This window comes from Zonotrichia leucophrys, chromosome 14 (genome assembly GCF_028769735.1).
Source record: "Zonotrichia leucophrys gambelii isolate GWCS_2022_RI chromosome 14, RI_Zleu_2.0, whole genome shotgun sequence".
In the NCBI taxonomy this organism is placed as follows: domain Eukaryota; kingdom Metazoa; phylum Chordata; class Aves; order Passeriformes; family Passerellidae; genus Zonotrichia; species Zonotrichia leucophrys.
This window is the reverse complement of record NC_088184.1, coordinates 13063693-13077637: the sequence shown is the minus strand read 5'-3', so window position 1 is coordinate 13077637 and position 13945 is coordinate 13063693. Positions and strand designations below refer to the sequence as shown.

The 13945-nt window shown below is 54.5% G+C and overlaps 1 protein-coding gene across 5 annotated transcripts in view; it reads left to right on the top strand.

The window, feature by feature from the left end:
- The window catches only part of TNRC18 (trinucleotide repeat containing 18), a 54745-nt gene that overhangs the window by 1026 nt on the left and 39774 nt on the right, over positions 1-13945 (top strand). The window lies entirely within an intron of this gene.

Sequence of the window (13945 nt, the reverse complement as noted above, 5' to 3'; positions counted from 1 at the left end):
CAGCCCCACGGCTGCATATCCATTAAAAAAAAAAATAGAAGAGTAGACCCTGAAATATACACAGTTTATTTTTTCCCCCCACAGTCAGTTTCTTATTTATTTGTTTAAATTACTTTTGTTTTTTGGAGGCTTTTGATTTTTTTTCCCCTTTTCCGAGCTCCCTTTCCCAGCGGATCGCTGAGTCCGGCACTGCTGGGAGGAGGACGCTGCCGCACTCTCCTGCCCACGGTCCTGTAGGAGGACACAAGGGATTTCTGACCGTTTGATTTCCCTCCCTGGCTCTATTTTAATTTTTTTTTTCCGCTTTCTTTCCCCTGGGCGTGGAGAGGTGACTCGGAGTTTACTTTAGGCGTTGGGAGGGTGACAGGTTTTGCAATAATAAACCTGCTTTTCTCCCAGCCGCCCGGGATGAATGACTTTGAAATTTGCAAACCTGATTGCCAACATCTGCAGAGAAGGAAGCAGCCTGAATCGAGGGAAAAAGATTTATTAGTTTTAGACTAGGTGGCAGTGCCAATTTCCCAGGTGCTAAGAGGAGAGGTGTAAAGCGAATGGGGCTATGAAGCCAAGCACATGGGCAAACACCTTATTTTTTCCGTACCTTTTGTCTTTTTTTTCCCTCCTTTTTTTTTTTTTTTTTTCCCCTTGGTTATTTTTCCCCCCTCTCCTTCACGTCCTACTGCAGCAGAATATGATCTTTGCAAAAATTCATCTGGACAATCTCAAGCCAAACCGAGATTGGATTCTTGGTATTTTTTAAATGATTCTTATTTTTTATTGGGTAATTTTTTTTCTTTTCTTTTTTTTAAGTTTTACTTCTCCTCCCAAAGTTTCCTATTCTGAAATCCAGGCAGGTCAGGAGGGAGGCACAGAGCTCTGGTCTCTCCAAGCCGACCAAGCTCCGTGATGCGGTCTGGGAGCTTTTTATCACACTGGCAGAAATCCTCAGATTTGGGTCCCCTCACAGAGGGAGTGGGGTGTATGATACCTCCAATTCTTTCTTACAGCTTTCTTATTTTATTTTTAAAATTATTTTTATTTCTCTTTTTCTGGGAATTGTTTGAAATCCCCTGTCCCTGCACCTCATCGGTGCCCGGTCTCCCCGTCCGCTCCCCAGCACGATCCTCGCAAAGCTGGGCTTTGTCACGGCAATCCCCAGTCAGGCTAAACTCCATTAAAAAGATCTGTACAATTAACAGCTGAAACTCCCATTAAACCACAGCAGCGGGATAGGCAGGGATATTTTTGTTGTTGTTGTTTTTTTACGGCTTTAACAATATCGCCTGAAATGATGATTGCTTCCTGCTACCGAGGGGCCCTTTGTAGGTTTGCGTTCGCGGTGCTGTTGGTGTGTGGTTTTGGTGCCTTTTTTTTTTGTTGTTGTTGCTGTGTTTTTTTGGGGGTTTGTTTTGTTTTTAGGAGGGGTGGAACGCAAAGGCTTGTGCAAGGGGTTAAGAAAAGTGGGCAGGAGGCGAAGCCTTTAAATAGAGCCAGTTCAAACCGATCCTTAAATACCGCCGGGCTGAAGAAAGAGACTCTTGAATCCGTCCCAGCGTCCTCCGAAAATAAATACGCCCCTGTAAAAATAGCACGATTGGCCATATTTGAGAATCCAGTTATGGCCGGCACCGACTCCTTGTTTTTCCCGTACCTTCTGCTCGTTCCCGCAGCCGGGCTCTGCCCCAGCGCCGAAGCGCGGCCGCCTGGGCTGTGTCCAGCGACCCCCGGACCCTCGGCTCCTCTCGGGGGGATTCCTGCTCCATGGTGGGGATTTCTGCTCCCTGCGGGCGGGGGGGACACAGGGACAGAAGCCCCTTTGTTGGAAGCGCAAGGAGGGAGGAGTGAGCTGGAGGCCGAGGTGGGAGCTGAGCCGGGAATGCCGTTCCCTGTCCCCCCTGTGCTCTTGGGCATCGCCATCTCCCCGTCTCTGAGGAGGGCAGGGGTGCTCCCCCGAAGGGCTTTGCGGAGGGATAGCAGAGGAAAGGGACTGTTTGCAAAGGAATTTCATGCCTGGAGCTTGCTGGAAGGCTTAAAAAAAAGGCTGCAATTGATGGAATGAGGCAGCCGAGTCCATTAAAACAAGGGCTCGCTCTGCTCTGCAGCAGCTCAAAATATGGAGGTTTATCGTTTTGCTCCTTCCCTATGCCGCTGTCTGTGGGTCCGGGTCTCGGCTCCATCCCGGAGGAGCGTGTTGTTCTTGGCAGGCTCTGTGTTTTGGGGAAGGTGGAAAATGCTCCCTCGGACGCGATTGCGAAGGGCTGCTCTGGGACTGCGTCCGTGCCAGGCGGCAGTGGGGCTGTGTGTGAGCAAGGATCACCCATAGCCAAAAAAACCTCTCAGAGTTTAAAATAATATTCATAGTAATTAATAAAAATGTGCTTTTTGCTCTGTGCTGAGGTATCCTTTCTTGGGTGAGGGGGCTGCAGGAAGAGATCCATGTTTGTATAAAAGGATGCTCAGCCTCTTCCATTAAGATTCGCTTCAGAAACACTTTTTAGTGCTCGGGAAAAGGGACACACCACTATGGGCAGGGCTGACTGAATCCAGCTCCAAAGCGGTGGCTGGACGGAAAGCGGGCAGACAGAGGGGAGAGATTTTGGTTTCCCTGCTTTCCTACTTCACATTAGCAAGTGCATTCAAATGCAGGGATTTAAGGCAGATTGGAGACTGTCCTTGCTTCCAAGCCTGCTGTGCCCGGGGAGAAGTTTTCCAGACAGCTGGGCCAGGTAAGAGAATAGGAAAAGAAATAAAAATACCCTTCCAGCCCCCAGGACAGCGCTGCTGTGCCAGCAAAATCCCGCTGTAGCCATCCTTATAATGGCAAAATGGTGCTTCTGCTGAGCCCGCAGATTTTGCAGGAGGCCTTGCTGTCGGCAATGCCAGTGGAAGCACAATTCATTCATCATGCTGCATCCATGCTAAACTTGCTTTGCTGATAGAGAGACTGGGATAGCGTGGATTGGGCACTGGAGTGATCCTTGCCCTGCTTCTCCGTGTTTCTCTGAGCACGATGGCTCCCAGACCCGCAGTGGGATTTTGCCTCTGGTTTGGCACAGCTCTTTTTGGTCCCGTTTTGATGCTGCAAGGAAAAATACCATCAGTGTTTAATGGCCCTTGAAATCGTGGTTCCCCCTCCCTGCCTGCCCAAGGGGTGGTGCAGGAGGCTCCTTGGGGCAGGGGCTCGGTGTAACACCGGGAGGAATGCGGCCAGCCCGGGGACCTGCCTGCGAGGATGCCTCCCCTCCCTTGGGGCCCTGGTGAAATGAGATGCTTTTTGAGACGTGTTTTCAGGCAGAGCAGGGAGTGTGCCTGTCCCGGTGGGGCTCGGGGAGGTGGTGCTGGGCAGTGATGTTGTGCTGGGTCCCGTCGCACTCCTCTCTTCACAGCCGGCATCCCCGGGGGTGGAGGAAGTGCCCGGCCATGGAGTGATGTCCCTGCAGCTCCCTTGGGCTGGCGGCCAACTCGGAGGCTGTGACCAAGGCAGGAGCAGTGGCTGGGCTGAAATGGTGGTGGATTTGTGCATTTTTGGGAGTCTCCCACCCCGAGCTGCTGTGTTTCTCTGATTTCCCAGTGATTTTTCCCAAGGTTTTGGTGGGCTGTGGGGCTGCATTTCCATCCTTCAGGAGCAGTGGCAAGGACTGTCCAGTGTGTGCTGCATGCTCCGTCGAAGTGGCCATCCCAAGCAGTTGTAGCTGGTAGGGATGTTGGGCTTGGAATGTGGACAAGAGCCCAAGGGCCAATGTGGTGATGTAAACTTGCTCAGAGCAAGGTCCTACGGGATCCTCTGCAGTGTGAGGATTTCCAACACCTTCCCAGGTGAATGGGCAGGAGCCTGTCCCTGCCTCTGGTAACACAAGGCTGGTAAAGGTGTCATTTATTGGTGTGGTTTCTAGCAGCCTTTCTCCCAGTTGGAGCAAGCCTTGCAGAGTACAGAGCCTTTGCCAGTACAGAGTCTCCTTGGTAGGGTTGGAAAACCACGGGTCCCATCCCTGACTGATGGTGTGCCAGAGAAAATCTGATCTGGAGGAAGAGCCGGCACTAGAAATCCTAGCTGGGGGTGGCATGGGGCACTGGGCAGGTCCCCGGTGTTGGGGACAAGCTCCTGTTCTTTCCCAGCAGAACAGCTGTTGGAGAAATGGAAATCGCTGGGAATTAATCTCGCTGCAGACGCGGTTAGCAGAGCCGGGCTTTCGTAAGGGAAATTTTAGATCTCCTTCCTAGGATAACCCAGAGTAAAGCTGAAATTAGTTTATAATTATATAGTAAATAACCCCCCATCTCGTCATTTCACCATCTTGTGATGAATATGGAAATGAACATTGTTAATGGGAATTAACGTCATGATGGCAGCCGTCCAGGTGAGCGCCTTGCGGTTCGGCCGCGGCTGCGACCGGCGCGAGGGTGTCGGATCACCTCCCCGAGCCGGGGTTAGCGCCCGACGAGTCCAAACAAGGCCCCGTGTGTTTTCACCGTGCGCTAAACTGGTCCAGTTAAAGCTCCAGGCAGGAGGTGGTGCAGGGAATCGGGGCCAGGCTGGCATGTGCTGACACGAAAGCTGCCGTGCCGGGACGAGGAGATGTTGGTCTGGGTTAGGTAACGCGATCCAGCATCGCCTGCTCGAGGTGCCGAGGACAAGGGAGGGCTTTGTTCAGCCTCGCTGCTGAAACGGAGAGCACGCTGCGCCCTGAACAACCTGAAAATGCAGGCAGGATGGAGGAGCTAAGCTCTGAGCTCCCTGCCCGTTGGAGCCGGGGCGAGGGAGCAGGGCTGCGTCCAGCTGCACAGCCTCTCGCTCGCTTTTCCAGCTGGGGATGCTCTTTGAAAACCAAACTTTGGGAGGGGACTGCTCTGGTGTGGCTGCCTCACCCTCCCCACCAGGATTTGGCGGTTTCCTTCTCCCCATATATCCTCCCATCCCCGCGTTTCAGGCTGGCTTCGCTCCGGGATGCCACAGCTGGATGTCTGCAGGCATCACCACTCACCCACCGACCATCCCTCTCTGCTGTTTATTTGCTTTGCTTATTGTTCCCTTCTCTTCAGCTCTTCAACACCAGGGGGACGGCGACCACCCAGCCCCTTTAGCTCGGTCCCCGCGGTGGGCGCTGGCTGGGGACGCGTGGCAGGAGCCCCCGGTGCAGCAGTGACAGTTGGGCTCGCTCCCCACGCCGCCAGGATCAGCTGCTGGGTGCACAATATGCTCCCGTTTTCCTCTCCAGCTGTTGCTGCTGACGGTTATGGGAAGCGAAAGGTAGTTGAGAGTTTGGCAGCGCTAAATCAGGGAAGTGATGGGCAGAAAGGAGGGGCTGAGAGGGGGGGTTCAGTGTGTCTGAGGCTGGGTTTTGTTTAAATCCAGCCAGATTGAAATAGTGGCAAAAGGATTGAAGTGACCTTGGGAATAAATTTTATTGCCGGCGTAGCAGTGGCCAAAGAGCCATTTTGAGGGAGCTGGATGCAGGCAGGCAAGCCAAACATGGTGGGCTTGGAGCAAGGGAAGGAGCAATATTCAGGAGGGATTATGTCTTTTTAGAGGAATAACAGAAATTTTAAGGCACTCTGCTCTGTCTCTCTGGAGCTGTATCCCCGGCAACTTCTGCAAAGGTTGCTCCTGCTTCTGCCTCCATCCATCTTATCTTGACGCATCCCTGCCAGTAAAGAGCTCTTTTTACGTTTGGTAGTCGGATGTATTGCCCCTAATTCCCTTCATGCCCCCATCCCTTCTCAGCAGAATTCCCTGTGACTTGAATATGCTTTTAACACATTTTTAATTGCTTTTAATTAAAAAAATATTTAAAATATTAATGGCAGTGGCCGTTGTGCTGGGGAGGAAGGGTTTTGGAGGGATTGGGCTGTGTGCTGCTGTGGATGAGGCAGCTCCCGTGTTATCGGCAGGCGCTGTGTGTCATCCTGGTGTTTGTGTCCTGCTCTGCTGGGCGTGGGGACATCCCACACGCCGTGTCACACACAAGCCAAGCAGGCAGGGCTCCAGCGAGGAGAGATCCCGGCGGGTGCGTGAGTGAGGAAGGTGCAGGCGCCTTGGCGGCTGCCGTGGAGCCCGGCTCCGCTCGGATGGGCAGGGCGCGCCGTGCCAGGCTCCCGGAGTGTGCCGGGGCTTCCCTCTGCAATCCCGGCGCTGCAGCAGGGCTTTCTCCCTAATGAGATTAGTGGCACAAAGCAGTAATTCTTCTGCTACTTTTAATGGATGTTCGGGGTTTGTGTGGGATCGGAAATTCCTACTTTCATCAGATGAGCCCTCTCTGTGACTATTTTGTGGACACATCTTCCTTTCCTCGGCTTCAGGGCTGGCATTCATATTGGCACAAGTGTTTCAGGCTTTCCCCTCCTGTCCTCTGGACATGGTGGATTTTATCTATGTCCTGCTTTGAATCTCGCCATCATCCCAAGCTGCTTCCATCTTGTGGAGGACGCAAAAGCTTGGTGGCCTTCCTTGGACACACTAAATGCAGCTGGGAGGAGGCAGAAGTGCAAAAGTCACTCTTGAACCATTTTTGCAGGTACTCCTTGGTCTCCCTAGTTGCACATACATGTGTGTGTACATACATTTATAGTGCACCCATGTAGTGCCTCACCTGATGGAGGGCTGGCCATCCCTGCCTGGTGTCATCAGGGCCAGCTTGGCAATTTGTCAAGAGCCCAAGGGCTTCACTTCAATTTGAATACGGATTTGCATAATCCATCAGGAATTAAACCACACTGCCATAATATTTGCCCATGCATTTATCTCCCATTATCAGCAGTGGGGAGGTGTGGGGTCCTGGGCATTTGCTGGCCACAGATACACCTTTGCTTCATGGTTCAGTGTTTTTTTGGTGCAGAAAAGGTGGCATGGGATGATGTTCAAGAAAGTGTGGGAAGGGCAGGAGCATCTGGAAGGAAAAAATCTGAGTGTGCGGTCAAGAGGAGAGACTTGGCTGAGATTTTGAGCCTGGTTTCTTAAGGAAAAGATTGTTATGAGATTGTGATCTGTGTGTGGATCCCTTTCTTCCACCCCCAAATACCTGCAGCCCATCACTGAATTTTTCCCAGGGTGGTTTCAGTCCCTGCAGATGCTGTTTAAGTAAGTCCTGGGCTTTGGGAGAGGGATGCATTCACTCCTGTGGCACACAGAGCAGCACATGCTTCACCTTGCATTTTTACTGTGTCCTGGCTATCCTGTATCCAAGGGGAATCATGATGCCGGAGCTGAAAAATTCGTTTGGGTCATCGGCAATGTCCTTGCTGCACCCTGGGCTGTTTCTTGGAGCTGATCCCCTCTTGCTCTTGCCCCCAGTGTTGGGCTCAGTGACTGCTGAGCACACAGGCAGTGGGGCCGTGCCTCAGTTGTGCCTTGCAGTGCCAAGCACCCCGAGAGGTGCTTTGCCAAGCACCCCAAGAGGTGCCGAGCCGCAGCAGCCGCTTTGCAGACGGGAGGGTTTAAAATAAGCAGCGGCGGAGGCTGCGTCTCCCGGGCTTTGAGTCATCCCCGCTCGTGCTGACTGTGCCTGGCAGGAGCCTGGGAGGCAAAACAAACCCACATCCAGCTGCCACTTCCCCGCCAGATGTTCGTGGTGGGGTGGCTGGTTGGGTTTCGGTGCTGGATGCACCGGCGGAGCAGATGGAGCTGCTGTGGGGAGATGCCACCTCTCTGGTGGCTGTGGTGAAACCCTGGTGGAACTGGTGGCCTGGGGCAGTCCCCAGCTTGGGGAGGACCATGGGGAGGAAGGGGTGAGTGGGCAGCACTGGTCTGGCACTGTGCAGGCCTGGGTTTGCAGGACGAGGGGTGTTGAGGCTCCTTCCAGCGTTCCTGACCTTGGGTGTGGTGGGACCGTTCTGGCTGTGAGCTGTCGCTGTGCTGGACAGGAGGACAGGCAGGGAGGAACCCAGGGGTGATCCTGCAGTGAGCCCCCTCTCACCACCCCACACAGAGGTAAGGCAGCCAGGGCAGTGGGTGGCCATGGCCAGCGATGGGGAGCAGAGGAGAGGAGCAGGCAGGCGGCATTTACCTTTCCATGGGCACCTGGTGTGTGTCCAGGGCTGGTGCTGCCCATCACACAGCAGAGTTTAATTTCTCAATGGGAGGGCAGGGAGATGATGCTGCACAGTCCCATTTAACCTGCTAGTGACCTGATCTTAAGTCATTGTGGCTGAAAATAGACCGTGTTCCCTCCAGGGCACGGCTAATGGTGCTGGGAAAGCTGGGATCTCTCTTTGAAGGCTGATTTAATTGCTGCTGGCAGGCACTCGGTGCAGGTGATGTGGGGACCAGCACTGGTGCCATCCCACAATAACCTCCCCCACCGAGCTCCTGAAGCTCTCCTGGCTCTGGCAGGGAAGGTAACGAGCTCTTTTCTAATGAAGGCACGGACAGTGCGTGGGTGCTGCCTGGTGAAATATGCGGGCAGGGCTTGGGAGGGGGGGCTCACTTGTTTGTATCATCTTCTGCACTGAGTTTGGGTGATTTAAAAAAAATAATAAGATTTTAAAAATGGAGTGGGTTAAGTTTCTGTGCTTAGGAAGGAGGGGGAGCACCTGTACTAAAAGTGCAAGGAGCAGAGACAGTCTTGGGACCCCTGTGCTGGACACCAGTGGGTAAAGAATCTTCAACATGATGAAGGATGAACCAGAGCAAAGGCATTTTCATGCTGTCCTAGAAAATCAGAAGAAAGGCGAGGCTGCAATCTAGCAGCCAGGTTCTGCATTCCTGAGGATTCTGCTAATCAGTTTGAGAGTTAAAATTATTATTTTTTCAATTTCCATGCAGCATTTTAGTAAATGTGCTGCTGAAGACTCCATGGTGTCACTCCTTGCTGTTTAAGGAGATCTGTGTGGCTGTGTAGTGAAAGCCTGGAGGTTTTGGTGGACCCCTGTTGGGTAGTCAGGTTTAATTATGCCAGTGGAAAAGGAGAGACATCCGATGTGGTGGGGGATTTCAGGCTGGGGGCATGTGGGAGAGGCTTCTGCTGTAGCAGCTGGCAGTGACCCAGGATTGTTGACACTGGTTTGGGTGTCAGGATTAGCGTGGGACCAGATCGCCGCTTCCCAGACCCCGTGTTTCAGGCTGAGTGGACAGGCTGCACATCATGCCAAGAATCCCACTGGGATGGTTTCCATCTTGACCACCTTCAAGGAAAGGCCACCTTCACTTTGCCAGAGTGATTCGTGTCCCCACCTGGGTGGCTTCTTGCTGTCCCCATGGAGATGCTGCTAATGGGGAGCTGGTGGGTGACCTTTTTGGGGATCTTCAGAGTGTCCTCTTGGTGTCCTTTCCCTGAGGCATTGTCATACCTTGGATTGCCTTTAGTTGGTTGCATGGTGGAAACTGTCTCCAGGACATTGGGGCAGAACCAGTCCCTTGAGCCACTTCCCATTTTCTCCTCCTCTGCCATCTCCAGGCTGTTGTGGCTGTTCCAGCTCCTGGGTGAGGAGGTGAGCGGCAGAGCTCAGCCTGATGTTATTTATTTCCATGGAAGCAGGGAATCCTCTCCTGCCCTGTGCTGACACCCTGCCCTTCAGTGTCCTGTGGCTGTGGGGGGCTGGTGATTCACCACGAGGGTGAAAATCATGGCATGGCATGGGCACGGGGGGAATGGCTGCGGGAGGGGTGGTTGGAAAGCTGGCGCGGGCGCGCAGCGTTCCTGCGCTGACGCAGCTGCGAGTGATAGTAAATATTGAGCAAGAGCCACTTAAAAATAAAGCAGCCTGGACACAGATTCCCACGTGGAATAAAATAAAATTAAAAGAAACAATAGAGAGAGCTGTGCTGAGCTGGAGGGAGAATTCGCCTTGGCTTTTAAGGTAGTGATTTTTGCAGCTGAAGGAAAGCGGCGCGGCGCTGTTCAAGCCAGCAGAGTCTGGGAGTGCAGACCCCCCACTGGAGGATGCTGTCTCCGAGCACACCAGGGCCCTTAGAAGATTAAATGGGGAGTTAAATTGCCCTGGCTGTTCTGGATCCCGGGGATGGGATCGAAGGCTTTCAGGGGATGCAGAGAATTGAGGCTGTAAATTAGGGCTTTGAAGCTACTGCCAGTCCCGTGGCATGGGGTGTAAATATGGCTTTTGGGGTGGTTTTTGGCGCGGAGAGTGGTGGGTTGTGAGAGCAGCTTGTGGCTGCTGGGGACAGGGATAGGGACCAGCCACTGCTGGAGTTCAGGCACATCTGATCCTTGAGCTTTGGTTTCAGCCCGGCATGTTCGGGGGCTCGTATCGCTGGTGTCTCGTGCATGGCACGGAGTCAAAGCGGCTCCGGTGCCTCGGGTGTCACTGGAGCTGCCCCGGCAGGCAGGGGAGGAGGTGGCAAAGATTTACACTGTCAGCACTCCGCCTCGCAGCTGTTTGCAGCCATAAATGTGTGCATGAGGAATAGCTGAGGCTGTGCCTCACTGAGCTGCACGGGGCAGAGATGGGGAGGTGTGTGCTGCTGCAGGGGGAGCCCGGAAAGTCTTCCCTGGGAATCTGCTGCTTCTGCAGGGAGAGGATAAGGGATGCACTGATGGTGGTAAGCAGAGGCAGCTGTGTGGTGTCTGTCCTGCTGGTGGTGGGAAGGAACTCACTGTGCTTGGACCTTCCCTGCTTCCCTCCCTCCCTCCCTGCCTGCCGGGGGGGACGTAAGCGTTTATCCAGCTGTTTGTGGCGTGGCCTGTTGTCCCAGTTGGCTGCCTGTGAGGCTCTGCGGGCCGGACTGGGGAAGAGGTGATTGTGTTCCTGGCCAAGGGCGGCTGCAGCTCCTGCTCTGTGCTGTGCCCAGCAGCCCGCTGAGAACTGGCTGCAGCCGGGCTGCAAATCTCCCCTGAGTGCCCAGAGTTCAAAACATCCCATGGAAATAAACCCAAACCTTCGCTGCTGTGTTTCCCAGCCCTGCTGGGTGCATATTGGAGAGTCCAAGGGGGTCAGGCTTTAGCCCCTTGCAGAGCACTGCGTGGTGCCAGCCTGAGTCCTGGCAATGTGCTCATCCATCATGGCCCAGGGAGCATGGGGAGAGATGCTGGCGGTTGGAAATATTTCATAAGTGGCAGAAATGTATAACGGGCAGATGGGGCTGATGGGGGAGAATTACTTCACTTCTCCCGGGGTGCTGGAGGCTACTGGTCTTCCGGTGCCAGGGCTGTGGCTTCTCAGACAAGGATGGCTTGTGCCCAGGGCTCAGCTTCAGGGTGTGCTTTGCAGCCAGCAGTGCACGTGGCCACCTGTTCTCCCACACCAGCCAACAGGATTGTCCAGCTGTGCTGGACTTGATTAAAGGTCTTTTCCACCTGGAAAGCTGTCCCGAGGCATGAGCAAAGGCTTTGTGGATGCTGCTTCTCTCTGGTGTGCTGGTGCTCTTGGTTAGTTTGGAAACATGGAACCAGACTGGAAGAGTGAATTCCCCATTGAGTGGTGTCTCCGTGTTGCTCCCACTTGCTGCTCTTCACCCTTCATGGGTGTCCAAGTGAGCTGTCCCCTCTGTAGCATGTTGGCAGCATGGGGATGCTGAAGGTGCCTACAGCTGAGGAGGGGTGGAGAAGCTTTCCAGTGCTGGCACACACCCGTGTCACCTCAGGCGTGTAGCCTGGCTCATTGGCCACAGCTATATCCATGGAGGAGATACGTTCAGTTCCAGCATGTTACTTCCAGCATGCCCTCCTCCTCTCTGGCTCTTTCACAACCCAGGCTTGACTGACTTGTCCAGCTGGGACCGAATTTTAGGCTTGAAGTGTGAGGGCCCAAGTTGGAGAAAGCCCCACAGGTTTAAAACTCTTGGTGACCAGTAGCAGCCCCTTCTGCTGCAGGAGTGGCCGCCCAGCTCTGCCTGGCCGTGCTTTCTATCAGCTCCCTCCTCACAGGGACCTTTGGCAACCCCGAGCGGGCTGAGCACGTGGGGTCTGTTTCCCTCCCACTTCCCCCAGCGTGACCTCCGGCCTCCAGACGTTTGGTGTGCGGTTTGTGCGGTCGCTGCTATCTCATCTCCCCATCGGTCACATCCCCTCTCGGTGGTGACTCACCCGAGGCCGTACCTCTTCCCCCGAACCCGTGCCGCCGTTTCGGAGAGCTGAGCAAAGATGAAGAAGATGTTTGCAAGTGGGCTGACACATCTGCGCCCGCCAAGTTCCTCTAATAACAGCCCTTAGTGATTTATGTCTCAATTGTGCAAAACAGATATGTTTTATAATCTTGGAGCTGGAAGGGAGGAGGACAGGTGTGCTCTGCAGCAACTGGAGCATCACAGGGGTTGCATTTTGGCTGCTGGCTATAGGGATAAAGTGGATTGAGGGACCATCTCTGTGCTCTGAACCCTTCTACCCCCAGAGCTGGGCTGATTTGGATCGTGTATGTCCCTGCTGGCATGACATAAGTTTTAGTGGTGCCTTTCCCAGGCGGTCAGAGGCCGAGCTAATGGGCACAGGCGTGTGTTTGGCGTGGTGTAACTTGGCAGGGAAGGGGGGGCACAGCCAGTCTGGGCTTGGCAGTGCTGCCAGCTCGCACCTCCCTGCCTGTGCTGTGGTGCCAGACCGCCTCTGGGCAAGCACTCGGCTGGAGGAGCGTGGCTCAGCCTGCCGAGACCTGTCGCCGTGTCCCTGGGCGAAGCGGATCTTGTGCTGCTTCAGCAAACACTCTGGCCCCAGGCAGATGGAGATGGTTGCGGTTTCCCCTTTTCCCCTCCCTTTCTCCTGGCAGATGCCCATGGTTGGGGTGAGCTGTGCGTTGCTCACTGCGGTAGAATTTCTCCCCTTGGCATCGCTTTCTGGCACAGAGATCCAAGGAGGCAGCGGCTCACCCGCGGCCGCCTCCTGCGAGCGCAGCTCCGCGGCACATGGAGGAGCAGCTTCACCTCCAGGCCCTGCCCAGGGCACTGGGGCAGCAGGTTCTGGGCTCCGTGTGAGTCGTACGCCAGCAGCCTGTCAGCGTGGCTGCTGGAGGGCTCTGCAGGGGAAGGGATGTTCTGGCGGTGCCTCGAGGTTGGATTTGCATTGGGTTCATCCCCAGGAAAGCTGTGGTTCGGATTTCTCCTCCCTACTCCAGCTCTGGTTCCTGGCAGGGAAGAAGCCAGGTAAATACAGCCTGTGCAGCTTCTTCAGGCACTTTGCAAGGGGAAAAACAGTGTTGCTGGTAGACCCGAGGCTGGAGTTTGAGTGGTTCTCTGGTTTTGCTGCTGGTCAGCTGCATGGTGCCCCAAGTCATTGCACCTGCCTGTGCCTCAGTTTCTCCACCTGCAGAGCTTTGGAATGTGCTTTGAGCTCCTGTGCTGGGCTTACGCCTCTCCAAGGAGCAGTGCTGCTGTTGTGGGCTTCTAGAAGTTACTGGGAAGAGCTGCCAGGTGTGAGGTGGCTTTGGCAGTTGGCTGGTGGCATCAGCTCAGTTCTGCTGCTGTTTCCCAGCTGACATGGTGACACGTCCCAACCTATCCATCTGAACCTGTCCCCAGCTTGGACACTTTGCATTCCTCCTCCTTCCTCTGCAGCCCTGAGCTGAGGCTGGGTCACTGTAGCAGGATTGATGATGCTGACTGGGGAGGAAGCCCCAGAACGTTTGGGGCTGGGACTGAGCCTGGGCAGGATATGATGCTGAAAGCAGGGAGATGCCCTCATAGGACCAGGGATGTAACTGGTACCAAAATGCCTCTTTGAGTATCAGTAACTTAATCTCTGTGCAGGTGTCCCTGTGCCTGATGGCAGCCCAGGAGTGTGTCCCTTCCCTGGAGCCCTGCAGGTGGCTTCCTGTCCTTGCAGCACATGCAAGTGGGGACATGCCATGGGCATCTGTGCACAGTGGTGTCTGCAGCATGGGATGTGTCTCGCTGTGTTCCCCGTGCTGGTGTTTCCTCCTGCTGGAGCAGCTGGGATTGATGCCTGGCTGGGAGAAGGGGCTCACGTGGGGATGTCTGTGGCCAGAGCCTCCGGGCTGCTATGGCATGGGGTGCTCCAGGGGCTTTGCCATGCTGCAGCCATGTGCTCTGCCAGATGGGACTGGTGTT